Source organism: Salarias fasciatus, chromosome 8 (assembly GCF_902148845.1).
Source record: "Salarias fasciatus chromosome 8, fSalaFa1.1, whole genome shotgun sequence".
Classification (NCBI taxonomy): domain Eukaryota; kingdom Metazoa; phylum Chordata; class Actinopteri; order Blenniiformes; family Blenniidae; genus Salarias; species Salarias fasciatus.
This window is the reverse complement of record NC_043752.1, coordinates 378,348-389,684: the sequence shown is the minus strand read 5'-3', so window position 1 is coordinate 389,684 and position 11,337 is coordinate 378,348. Positions and strand designations below refer to the sequence as shown.

General features: G+C 51.9%; 1 pseudogene; it reads left to right on the top strand.

The window, feature by feature from the left end:
* The window catches only part of LOC115393670 (vesicle-fusing ATPase-like), a 16,190-nt pseudogene extending 5,665 nt beyond the window's left edge, over nucleotides 1-10,525 (top strand).
* Nucleotides 10,526-11,337: the final 812 nt, after the last annotated feature.

The following is an 11,337-nucleotide window of genomic DNA, read 5'->3' as shown; positions in this document are numbered from 1 at the left end:
GCTGACCTTTCCGCCCGGCGCTGGTGAGCAGGAGGCGGCCTTTGGCTGCAGCCAGCTGGCTGAGTAATGAGATGCTGAGTCCTGATAGAGCGTCAGCTAAAGGTAGAGCTACCACACACACACACACACACACACCACACCACACACACACACACACCTGTCAGCCAGTCGCTCAGCGGCCCAAATGGCAGCTCTGATGGTTATCTGGGCCTCTCAGTCAGTCTGGGCTAAATGTCATCAGGCAGGTGCAAAAGGCTGCTGGAGACTCAGAGACAGAAGAGACCAACCAGGACACAACGTCCACTCATTCAGGACTGGATCGGTCCACGCACTCCGGCCTGCAGTTCAGGAACCGGGCTGTAACCGGGCTGTAACCGGGCTGTAACCGGGCTAACCCACTGTTCTCTAACCAGTGATTGTCTCGCTGTGTTTTGTTTCCTCTCAGATCAACCAGCTGCACCTTCTGTAGAACCGAATAGCCTGTATTGATCTCACGTGGAGAACTTCAGCGTTACAGAGGCTGGTAGAACACTGGGTGGGCAGAAAGAGATGAAAGCTGCAAATAAAGAAGAACAATAAGTAACGGAGCAAATCTTAACAGAATAATAGAAATCTAAAAGAAGAAAAGGTCCAACTTCATATACAACAGAAATCTGAATCTATCAGGAGTGTGATGCAGGGCTCCGGGTTGATCCCGGGTTCTGGGTTGATCCCGGTTCTGGTTGATCCCGGGTTCTGGGTTGATCCCGGGTTCCGTGTTGATGCAGGGTTCCGTGTTGATGCAGGGTTCTGTCTTCAGCAGCTGTTCAGTGTTCGTCCCTCCTGTCCAGACTGTCTCCTCTCATGTGGACGCTCGGCTTCGTCCTTCCTGCTCTCCAGTTCTTCTCTGATGTCTGTAACGGTGTTTTCAGCTCCGGCTGTTGGGATCTTGGTGTTTTTCTCGCAGCGTCTCTCTAACGGCCCGGGTTCGGCTTTCGCTGTGTGTGAAGGTGTGTGTGTGTGTGTGTGTGTGCAGGCTGTAAACACGTGAAGGGCATCCTGCTGTACGGCCCGCCGGGCTGCGGCAAGACGCTGATGGCCCAGATCGGCAAGATGCTGAAGGCCCGGGAGCCCAAGATCGTCAACGGCCCCGAGATCCTCAACAAGTAGTGGGCGAGTCGGAGGCCAACGTCAGGAAGCTGTTCGCCGCCGAGGACGAGCAGAAAGAGTGGTGAGGGGGGGGCAACGCCGCTCGCCTCGGTGTCGATCAGATACGCTGGTTTAACACAAGAAACAGGTGTGTGTGTGTCCTGCTCTGCAGTGATCGCCAGTCTTAACGGAGCGTCGAGCTTCACTCTGCACCACTTAATGAGGGGCTTTGACCTCCTGAGGGACCTCCCAACCAACACACACCCACACACACACACACACACACACCCTCTGTGTGACTCCACACCTGCTTTAACTGCTCCGTCGGGCTCTGACAGGTCTGGAGACGGAGGCTCGACGGAGGACAGACCAACGAAGATTGAAGTCAGACGCCACAGCTTTTAGATTCTGCTTCACAAATGAAGATTTTCCAAAAGAAAATAGCCCAAATTTTTATTGTAAATTTGTAAATGAGTGTTTTTGCTGAAATCCAGCATTTGTTAAGTTACTAGTGTGTGCTTGCTGTAATTTAGAGAAGCTCTTCTTCTCTAAATCTAGTATTTGAGTGTTTTTGTGCGTGAGAGCCCCCTCCTCCTCCCGGTGGAGCTGAACCCAGTAGAAGCTCGCTGTCCGGCTTGTCCAGAGAGTCCAACTGGGCGATATGGCAATAAAAATGATCACAATATTTTTTTTTCATATCATTCAATCTCGATTATAATCACGACATGTTATATTGTTTTTAAACCCGTGTTAAAGCATCTGCACTGAAACTAGAACTATAGAATAGTTTAGCATTTTATTAACAACCAAGCAAATAGCAATGCAAATTAAGTATATAAACATAGAAAAATATAAGAACAATCTCACTGAACAGTGCAGTAAATGGAAAAAAAAATCGAGTACCAAGATAATAAAATCTTGCGATGCACCGTTTTTTCAGTAAAAGAGAAGAACTGAACGATCGTTAGTTAAAGTGTGACAGTTTCCAGCCCTGAGGATTTTCGTTGCTATAACAGATTCAAAAAACTATAGAAACCGCCTGGAGATAAATGAAGGTGCTTTAGAATGTAAACATTATTTGATGTTCTGATGCTAAATATGCTGCTGCCATCATTAATGCTTGCATCAAATGTACAAAATTAAATAATCTAGATTGGACAGATTAGACTTAAAATGCAACAGTACAAAACTACAATAATACAAAAAATAGACAAAAGTAATCGTTTGTGATCGTTTTCTCCTCTCAGAATGTTGCTCGTACGGTGCAGTGGCCTGAAAAGACGACACTGGCTACGTTTACGTGCAGTCAATGTTCGTGTTAAGATCAATATTCTGGTTTCTGAAACATTTGGAGTAACCCCAGGAGATCAACATTCAGACCACAGCCAGAGACGCCATGACTGCATTTGCACTTCATGCCACTAGGGGTGCTGTTTGCATGTTCAACCTTATTTACACAGACACCACAGAGGAAGAACGCCGCTGCAGGCTCTCTGCATGTTGTTAGCGGCAAGACGTGGTGACATGTTCCGTCATTTTCAGTAAAAGAGAAGAACTGAATCATCGTTAGTTAAACTGGATCACCAGTAGTTCCTGGACTCAAAAGACCAGATTCCTTGCGGCTCGGAGCTAGCAGCGGTGATCTAGCAGCGGCGTGGAGCAGCCTGTCCTGTCAGCAGCAGCCTCATCTTCAGAGGAAAACGCCGAGGCATGGCTGACTTCCTCGGCTTCGCTGCCCTCGGCTCCACTCGGCTCCACTCGGCTCATCTCTGGTTACTTCTCAGACAGCTGACAGGCGGAAGCTGAGCAGGAAAGAGTCGCCTGTGATTGGCTGTGGTCACGCACATTTCTGCCATGTCTGATCAATAAACGTGCTCACAGCTGATCACCGTGATCGACTGGAAATTAATGGTGATCTCTAATCAGATCATATAATCGCCCAGGCCCAGTCCAGATGGTGGTTTTGTTCAGACTCACGGACCAGATCTATCCCGGGCGCAGATCGCTGTTTCACGGGTTTCGGGCCGTCGACCTTCCGGCTGCAGCTGACAGGAAGTGATCTGCTCTGCCTTCCAGCTGGGCGCCAACAGCGGCCTCCACATCATCATCTTCGACGAGATCGACGCCATCTGCAAGCAGCGCGGCAGCATGGCGGGCAGCACCGGCGTGCACGACACCGTGGTCAACCAGCTGCTGTCCAAGATCGACGGCGTGGAGCAGCTCAACACATCCTGGTCATCGGTGCGAACGCCGGGCGGCTCGGCGTCGCAGGCCCAGAGAGGCTCCGTTCACCGGCGTGTGTGTGTGTGTGTGTGTGTGTGTGTGTGTGTGTGTGTGTGTGTCTCCCAGGGATGACCAACAGGCCGGACCTGATCGACGAGGCCCTGCTGAGACCCGGACGCCTGGAGGTGAAGATGGAAATCGGTAAGCAGGCGGTGAAACGGGGCGGAGACATGAGAGGCTGATCCGTAAACAGAGACTCGGCGAAGGATTCTGGGACGCTTCCTGTGTCCTCGCTGATTGGTTTTCCCGCCGCTTCTCCCGCCAGGCCTCCCGGACGAGAAAGGTCGGATCCAGATCCTGAACATCCACACGGCCAGGATGCGGCAGCACGACCTGCTGGCGGCCGACGTGGACGTCCGGGAGCTCGCCGCCGAGACCAAGAACTTCAGCGGGGCGGAGCTGGAGGGCCTGGTCCGGGCCGCCCAGTCCACCGCCATGAACCGACACATCAAGGTGGAGCCGGCGTCCTCACCTGACACACACACACACACACCACACACAGCCCCAGAGATATTGCGGGGTGATGATAACCAGCCTCGTCCTGACCTTTGCCCCCTGAGCAGCTCCTCGCTCTGGGCTGACGGCTCTCTCTCTCTCTCTCTCTCTCTCTCTCTCTCTCCCTCCTCAGGCCAGCAACACGGTGGAGGTGAACATGGAGACGGCGGAGCGGCTGCAGGTCAGCAGGGTGGACTTCATGGCGTCGCTCAACAACGACATCAAACCCGTGAGTCGCCGCCCGCCGCGCTCCCTCTCCTCCGCCGCCGCCGCCAGGCGGGCCCACGTTCGTCACCCTGTGCCATCCTCGCTCTCCTCCAGGCGTTCGGGACGAACGAGGAAGACTACGCCAGCTACATCATGAACGGCATCGTCCGCTGGGGCGACCCGGTGTCGGCGGTCCTGGAGGACGGGGCTGCTGGTGCAGCAGGCCAAGAACAGCGACCGCACGCCCTGGTGTCCGTGCTGCTGGAAGGTAAAGCGAGGCTCCTGGCCCCAAGTCGAGTCGGGCCAGGGCTGCGATGAGGTCCAGCAGGAGGGGAAGGAGGTGCACAAACCCAGAGAAAACACACACACACACACACACACACACACACACACACACGCAGGGCGAACATGCAAACTCCACACAGAAAGGCCCCGGCCAGTGTTTGAACCCGGACACTCTGGGTGTGAGGTGAGAGCGAGCCACTGCTCCACCTGGAGCTCAGCCTCCGCTGGTAGAAAGAGAATTCCGGAGTGCAGAAAAAGCAGAAAAGCTGTAATTCCAGGGAAATTCCAGCAGGGGGCGATGATGCTGGTTTAGGGTCTCATTGGAACCATTCAAAAGTCCCGATTTACACATAAAGGTCCTGCTTCCAGAACCGGTCCTGGTCTCTGTCTCTGGGTTCTTCTGGACCAGACTCTGATTTTCACAAAAATCATCTGTTGATTTTTTTTTTTTATGAATTTAAAAAATCATAAATCAGCCAATCACAGCTCCTCCTCTGTCCACGTGATGCGGTCATGTGACAGGCTGGACCAATCACAGCACAGTGTTCAGTCTGGAGACGACCTGCTGGAAGCTTCAGAACGCTGTGGGGGCGCCGCGTTAGCCCCGCCCACTTTATATACAGTCAATGCTCCACCTGTATTGACGAAACGTGACACTCCACTCCCCCCCGACTCTGTTGTCATGGCAACACAACACCCCCCCTCCTCTGACTCTGTCGTCATGGCAACACGGCCCTCCGGTTCTGCTGCTGTCCTCCTCAGGTCCTCCTAACAGCGGGAAGACGGCGCTGGCAGCCAAGATCTCGGAGGAGTCGGAGTTCCCCTTCATCAAGATCTGCTCCCCCGACAAGATGATCGGACACTCCGAGATCGCCAAGTGCCAGGCCATCAAGAAGGTCAGAGGTCACGCTGTCAGACGTGCCGGCTCATCCAGACGTGTTCACACCTGTTTCCTAATAACAAACCCTGAAGAGTTTCTAGAAAGCTCTAGAAAGTGTCTCCAGCACCAGCAGGAAGCTGAAGAGACGTCTCTGTGTCCACTGCTGTCTGTCCTCCGTCAGATATTTGAAGACGCCTACAAGTCCCAGCTGAGCTGCGTGGTGGTGGACGACATCGAGCGCCTGCTGGGTGAGGAGCGGCGGAGGTTAACCGGCTGAACCTGTGTGAATCCAGAGCTGATCTGTGATCTGTGATCTCTGATCTGTGATGTGATCTCTGATCTGTGATCTCTGATCTGTGATCTCTGCTCTGTGATCTGTGATCTCTGATCTGTGATCTCTGATCTCTGATCTGTGATCTCTGATCTGTGATCTGTGGTCTCTGATCTGTGATCTCTGCTCTGTGATCTCTGATCTCTGAGCTCTGATCTGTGATCTGTGATCTCTGCTCTGTGCTCTGATCTCTGATCTGTGATCTCTGAGCTCTGATCTGTGATCTCTGATCTGATCTCTGATCTCTGATCTGTGATCTCTGCTCTGTGATCTGATCTCTGATCTGTGATCTCTGAGCTCTGATCTGTGATCTCTGAGCTCTGCTCTGTGATCTGTGATCTGTGATCTGTGATCTCTGCTCTGTGATCTGTGATCTGTGATCTGTGATCTGCCGCCTCCTCAGACTTCGTTCCCATCGGCCCTCGCTTCTCCAACCTGGTGCTCCAGGCCCTGCTGGTGCTGCTGAAGAAACCCCCCCCCAAGGTGAGTCTGGTGCTGCAGCTCCTCTGCTGACAGACAGGGGCAGCAGATCTCCTGGATGCCTCCACTGTGTGTGTGTCAGTGTGTGTGTGTGTGTGTGTGTGTGGTTATTAGCAAGTGTTTTGGTCCCGGCCTGTTGTGCTCGCAGTGAATGGTGGTGGAGAGCCATTTCTCAGAGTTTCTTTGGTTGTAGTGTGTGTGTGTGTGTTGTGGTGTGTGGTGTGTGTGTGTGTGTGTGTGTGTGTGTGTGGTGTGGTGTGTGTGTGTGTGTGTGTGTGTGTGTGTGTGTGTGGTGTGTGTGTGTCTGGCTGAATGAGGGTATAGCTCACTATATGTGGCGCGGGGCCTGGTGTTGAATGCCTGGCTGCAGCGCTCCTCTGGGGTTGTAAAGCGCTGGGCCCAGCGGGGTGCCGGGGGCCGGGGAGGCTGGGGGGGGGGGCCGGGGGGTGCCGGGGGCCGGGGAGGGGGCGCCGGGGGGGACACGGAGGAGAATGGGCTCTGTGAGAGAGCCCGGACCTGGCAGCGCTGCCGCCTGTGTGGCACCTCATCTGCATGCAGCATGGCAGCCCCCCTCGCCATGGGGGGGGCCGGCGGCCATAATCCCCCCGTCTCCTCGCCGCTCCTCGCCGGTCATTCTCCGGCTCGCCGCTCAGCACGGCGCCGCTCCTCCATTCTTCTCCCCGCTGTTTGTGCTCCCTGCTCTCCTGCTCTCCTCCGCCGGCCGGGGAGGAGCTGGAGGCGAGCCGGCCTCGCTCAGGGGAACATGCAGACTCCAGGCTGCGCCTCGTGGCCCCCACCTCACTGAGAGAGGGTCATGGGTTCGAATCCTGCTCAGGCCTTTCAGTGTGGAGTGTGCATGTTCTGGTTCTGAACGTGGAAGATGGATGGAGGCAGCGGAAACAGTCCAGACTGTTCCTGTCGTCCATCGTCCAGACAGTGATTCTAATGCAGCGCATTGGTGTAGTGGTCAGCTCTCCCCGGTTCGATCCCGGCCAGATGTTCCTGCCAGACGTTTCAGACGTTCTCCTGTTTCCCCGGCGCCGGCGTCTCTCTCAGGGCCGCAAGCTGCTGATCATCGGAACCACGAGTCGGAAGGACGTCCTGCAGGAGATGGAGATGCTCAACGCCTTCAGCACCACCATCCACGTCCCCAACATCTCCAGAGGAGGGCAGCTGGTGGAGGCGCTGGAGGTGACACACCACACACACACACACACACACACACACACACCCACACACACACACACCACACACACACACCATCTCCCCAGCGTTCTGCAATCTGGTGAATTTGGTGATCGCTGACCGTTTTTCCACTTCCTGTCCACTTCTGTTTACTTCCTGTCCACTTCCTGCAGCTGCTGGGCAGCTTCCAGGAGGACGAGCGGTCCCACATCGCGGCGGCGGTGGAGGGCCAGCCTGTGTGGATCGGCATCAAGAAGCTGCTGATGCTGATCGAGATGGCCTCGCAGGTGACGGGCGCTCGGCGTTGCGGCTCGTTCTCGCCAGCCATGCCTTCACGTTCTGATCCAGAGCAACACAGGAAGCGCAGATGTCTCCAGGACAGGGAACCGGACCTGACGCTCGGGTGGAGCTTCTCGCCTCCGTCAGGGAGCTCTTTAAACGGGCGTGGTTTCTGCTCATCAGATTGAATGTCGTTCAGAGTTTAGAGCTCCTGTAGAAACTGTAAAGGTCTGGATCCAGCTTGATGTGGACGACGGTCTCGTCTATGTTTCTGTTTTTTTTTTTTTATATTTTTGGGTCACAGGTCAGAAATACTGCAGTGGAGGATTTTATGGGTTAATTGATTCAGTTTGTGTGAATTAATCATGATTAATTGCTCTTTGCTGGTGGATTTAAGCATCTATCCGACCGGCCGCCCGGACAGGGACCCCCCAGTGTGCCTGAGACCTGAACCCGTCTCCTGTCTTCCAGATGGATCCGGCCTACAGAGTGAGCAAGTTCCTGAGTCTGCTGAGGGAGGAGGGCGGGTGAGTGGCGCTCCGTCCACCGAGACACACTCGGTGTTTCCGTCTCGATCGGCGGATCGGGTGTGATTAACACACATCTTGTCTTCTGCAGACTGGGTTCTGATAAGTTTGCGAGAATCTAGACTGAGCCGAGCCACACGGTGAAGCAGACCATCCTTCAGCGGTAAGACCGCAGGACGCCCTGCCACTTCCTGTCTGGGGCGGGGGGGAGGGGGAGGGGTTCTCATCAAACCGAGCCTCCACTGGACTCATGAACTCCCTGAGAGTGACTCTCTGCATCCGCTGAGCTCCAGGCCTCAGGGTGACCTGCAGTCAGACGGGTTCTCAGGACTTTGGGACCCAGGACGCCTCCGTTCGTCCTGCCGGACAAATCCTGTCTGGAGTCCAACCAAGAGACACGTTCAGCTCTGCTGTTCATCCCGCAGATGCATCTTACTGACAGGAGTGGCGCCAGATGTTAGAAGAGCGTCGATGGCAGCTTTATTTCGAGAACACATTTAAAAAGGCCGAAGTGCTTCAGGGAACAACAGTAGAGCGATAAAAGAACAAAGCAGTGGAAGAGATCCCTCATGAGACCAAGAGGATCCACCATGAGGATCTACTGTAATGATCCACAATGAGGATCCACTGTCAGGATCTACTATAATGATCCACAATGAGGATCCACCATGAGGATCTACTATAATGATCCACAATGAGGATCCACCATGAGGATCTACTATAATGATCCACAATGTGGATCTACCATGAGGATCTACTGTAATGATCCACAATGCAGATCCACCATGAGGATCTACCATATGATCCACCTCGAGGATCCACCATAAGTATACACCATGAGGATCCACTAAGATGATCCAGTATCAGTAGCTGCCATAATGATCCACCATGAAGATCTGCCACCAAGAGGATCTACCATGAGGACCAACATGAGGGTCCACCAGAAAAAAAATCCACCAAGGATCCATCATGAAAACCTGCTAGGAGGTTCCACCATGAGGACCAACATGGAGATCCAGCATGAGGATCCACCATGAAGACCGACCATGAGGCTCCACCAAGAGGATCCACCATAAGAACCCATTGTGAAGATCCAGCATGACGATTTGCTATGAGGATCCACCAGGAGAATCCAGCATGACAATCCACTTTGAAGATCCACCATGAGGACCAACATGAGGATCCACCATGTGTATCTGCCTTGAAGGTCCACCATGAAGACCTGCTAGGAGGATCCGACAGGAGGATCCACTGGGAGGATCCACCGGGAGGATCCACCGTGAGCGACACTGTTGGGACTGTGGATGGATCTTCCACTGGGTTCCTGTGAGTTGAAGGGTCACTGGTTCGATTCCCTGTCGCAGCAGAACGTGGGTGGAAGATGTTCCTCACAGAGTGTTCTTCCAGAGAGAGAAGCAGGAAGAGGCCTGTTCCATCAGATCTCCTCCAGCAGACGCCGACGTTCTCCTTCCTGTTCCGCTGTGGAACCTGTCGGGTTCTCGGGTCTGGATCTCTGCTCACGCGTCTCCTTTTCTGTCTCCTCACCAGCTGCAGAGGGAGGAGAGGAGAGGAGAGGAGAGAGGAGGAGGAGCGTACCTCCGGTTCATGTGTAGAAGAAAAAGAAGATTTCCTGTAACGACCGCCGGCGGCCTCATCGCTCCGGAGGTTCTCCGGTTCCTGCTGACCGAGTCCGAGCCGAAGCTTCCCAAACACCGACTCCCTCCTTCCTCCAGGCTGCCGCTGCGCCACGCTTCATTCCTTCAACAAATCCTTTCTGTTACTAACAACCCGAACGGGAGAATCTCGAGTTCATCCTCGTCTGAAAGGGAATCGAACGCGGACTCTGCTCAGAGACACTTCAGCCAGAAACTCTGCTTTTATTTAAAAATGCTCCTTTTCTCTGTTCTTTCTGCACCTTTGAACTAAAACGATGGATATTAAGAAAACCTAGAGAAAACATTTGTATTTTCATCACTTAAAATAAAAATTATGAAGAAACCCCCCCAAAATCTTGAAAACTTTCAGTTTTTCTGTCAAATCCAACTTTTAATAAAAATAATGATGGAAAAATTCTAGTCTTAATTTCTTTTTAATCCAAACATCAAATCTCGTTTTTCATTTGTTGAATTTTGATTTTTATTGTATCTTATGTTGTATTGAGAAGATCGCAAGAAACAAAGTGTTGAGAATAATATTAGACAAATTAACTTTTTTAAATATGAGAAATTAACTTTTCCATTCAAACCACTTCTAAAGTCTGAATCGTATATTCCCTCTGAAGGTGCATTAAACGAGAAGTTTTCAGTCATTTTCTCACATTCATAAACTGAAAGAGGTTCAAGCATTTAAAAATGTTATTTTTCAAAATTATCTGATCATATGAATCTTTGAAATGTTCAAGTTTTGATTTTCTGATCAAATTCTGAGAATAAAATGTTGAAAGATGCCACTTTCTGTGTATTTGTGTGTGTGCGCGCGCGCACGTGTTAAGAAGCAGGAGGCAGGTTTTGTTCTTCAAATATATAATCTTAGTTCAGTCATACAGATATATACATTGTATAATAAATAATATTTATAAAAACATAACATTTACGATTATAAAATAAAAAGGAATTATTCACTTTAAAACATTTGTACAAAACTTTGGATATAGCGGGGGATGGGTGGGGGCGGGGCTAAACACAGACAGGTAGGCCCAGGTGAGGAGGGGGCGGAGCTTTGTGACAGAGTGAATCAACAGGAAGCAGCTGAAACGGTCAGAACCAGAGGAAGAGCTCCATCATTCATCCATTCATTCATCCATCTGCACGCACACACACACACACACACACACACACACACACACACCGTCCTGCTTCTCGGTTCTGTTTCTGCAGGAAGCTGGACGGAGACGAGCGTCACTTCGGTCCCGGAACAGGAAGCAGGAGGGTTTTTCCCCGCCGGCGGTTCGTTTCTTCATATTTCAGTCTAAACTAGCGAAATGTTTCCAGCTGAAAACACTTTATGAAGACTGAAGTTAACAGATTTGTTAAAGCCGTTATGTTTTAACTTCACACAAAGTTACTTCTGAAGCAGGCAGTGAATTTTTAGAAAGAAAAATGATATCAGGAAAAGCTCTCCAAACAACCCTCAGATGAGGTTTGATGGTACTTAGCATTAGCATTTAGCTCTTTGTGTGTCCATCATCCATGATGTGTTGAAGGACAGCACCTCTCCTCACTGTTAGCTCGATGCTAGTTATCTCGTTTTAGTGGTGC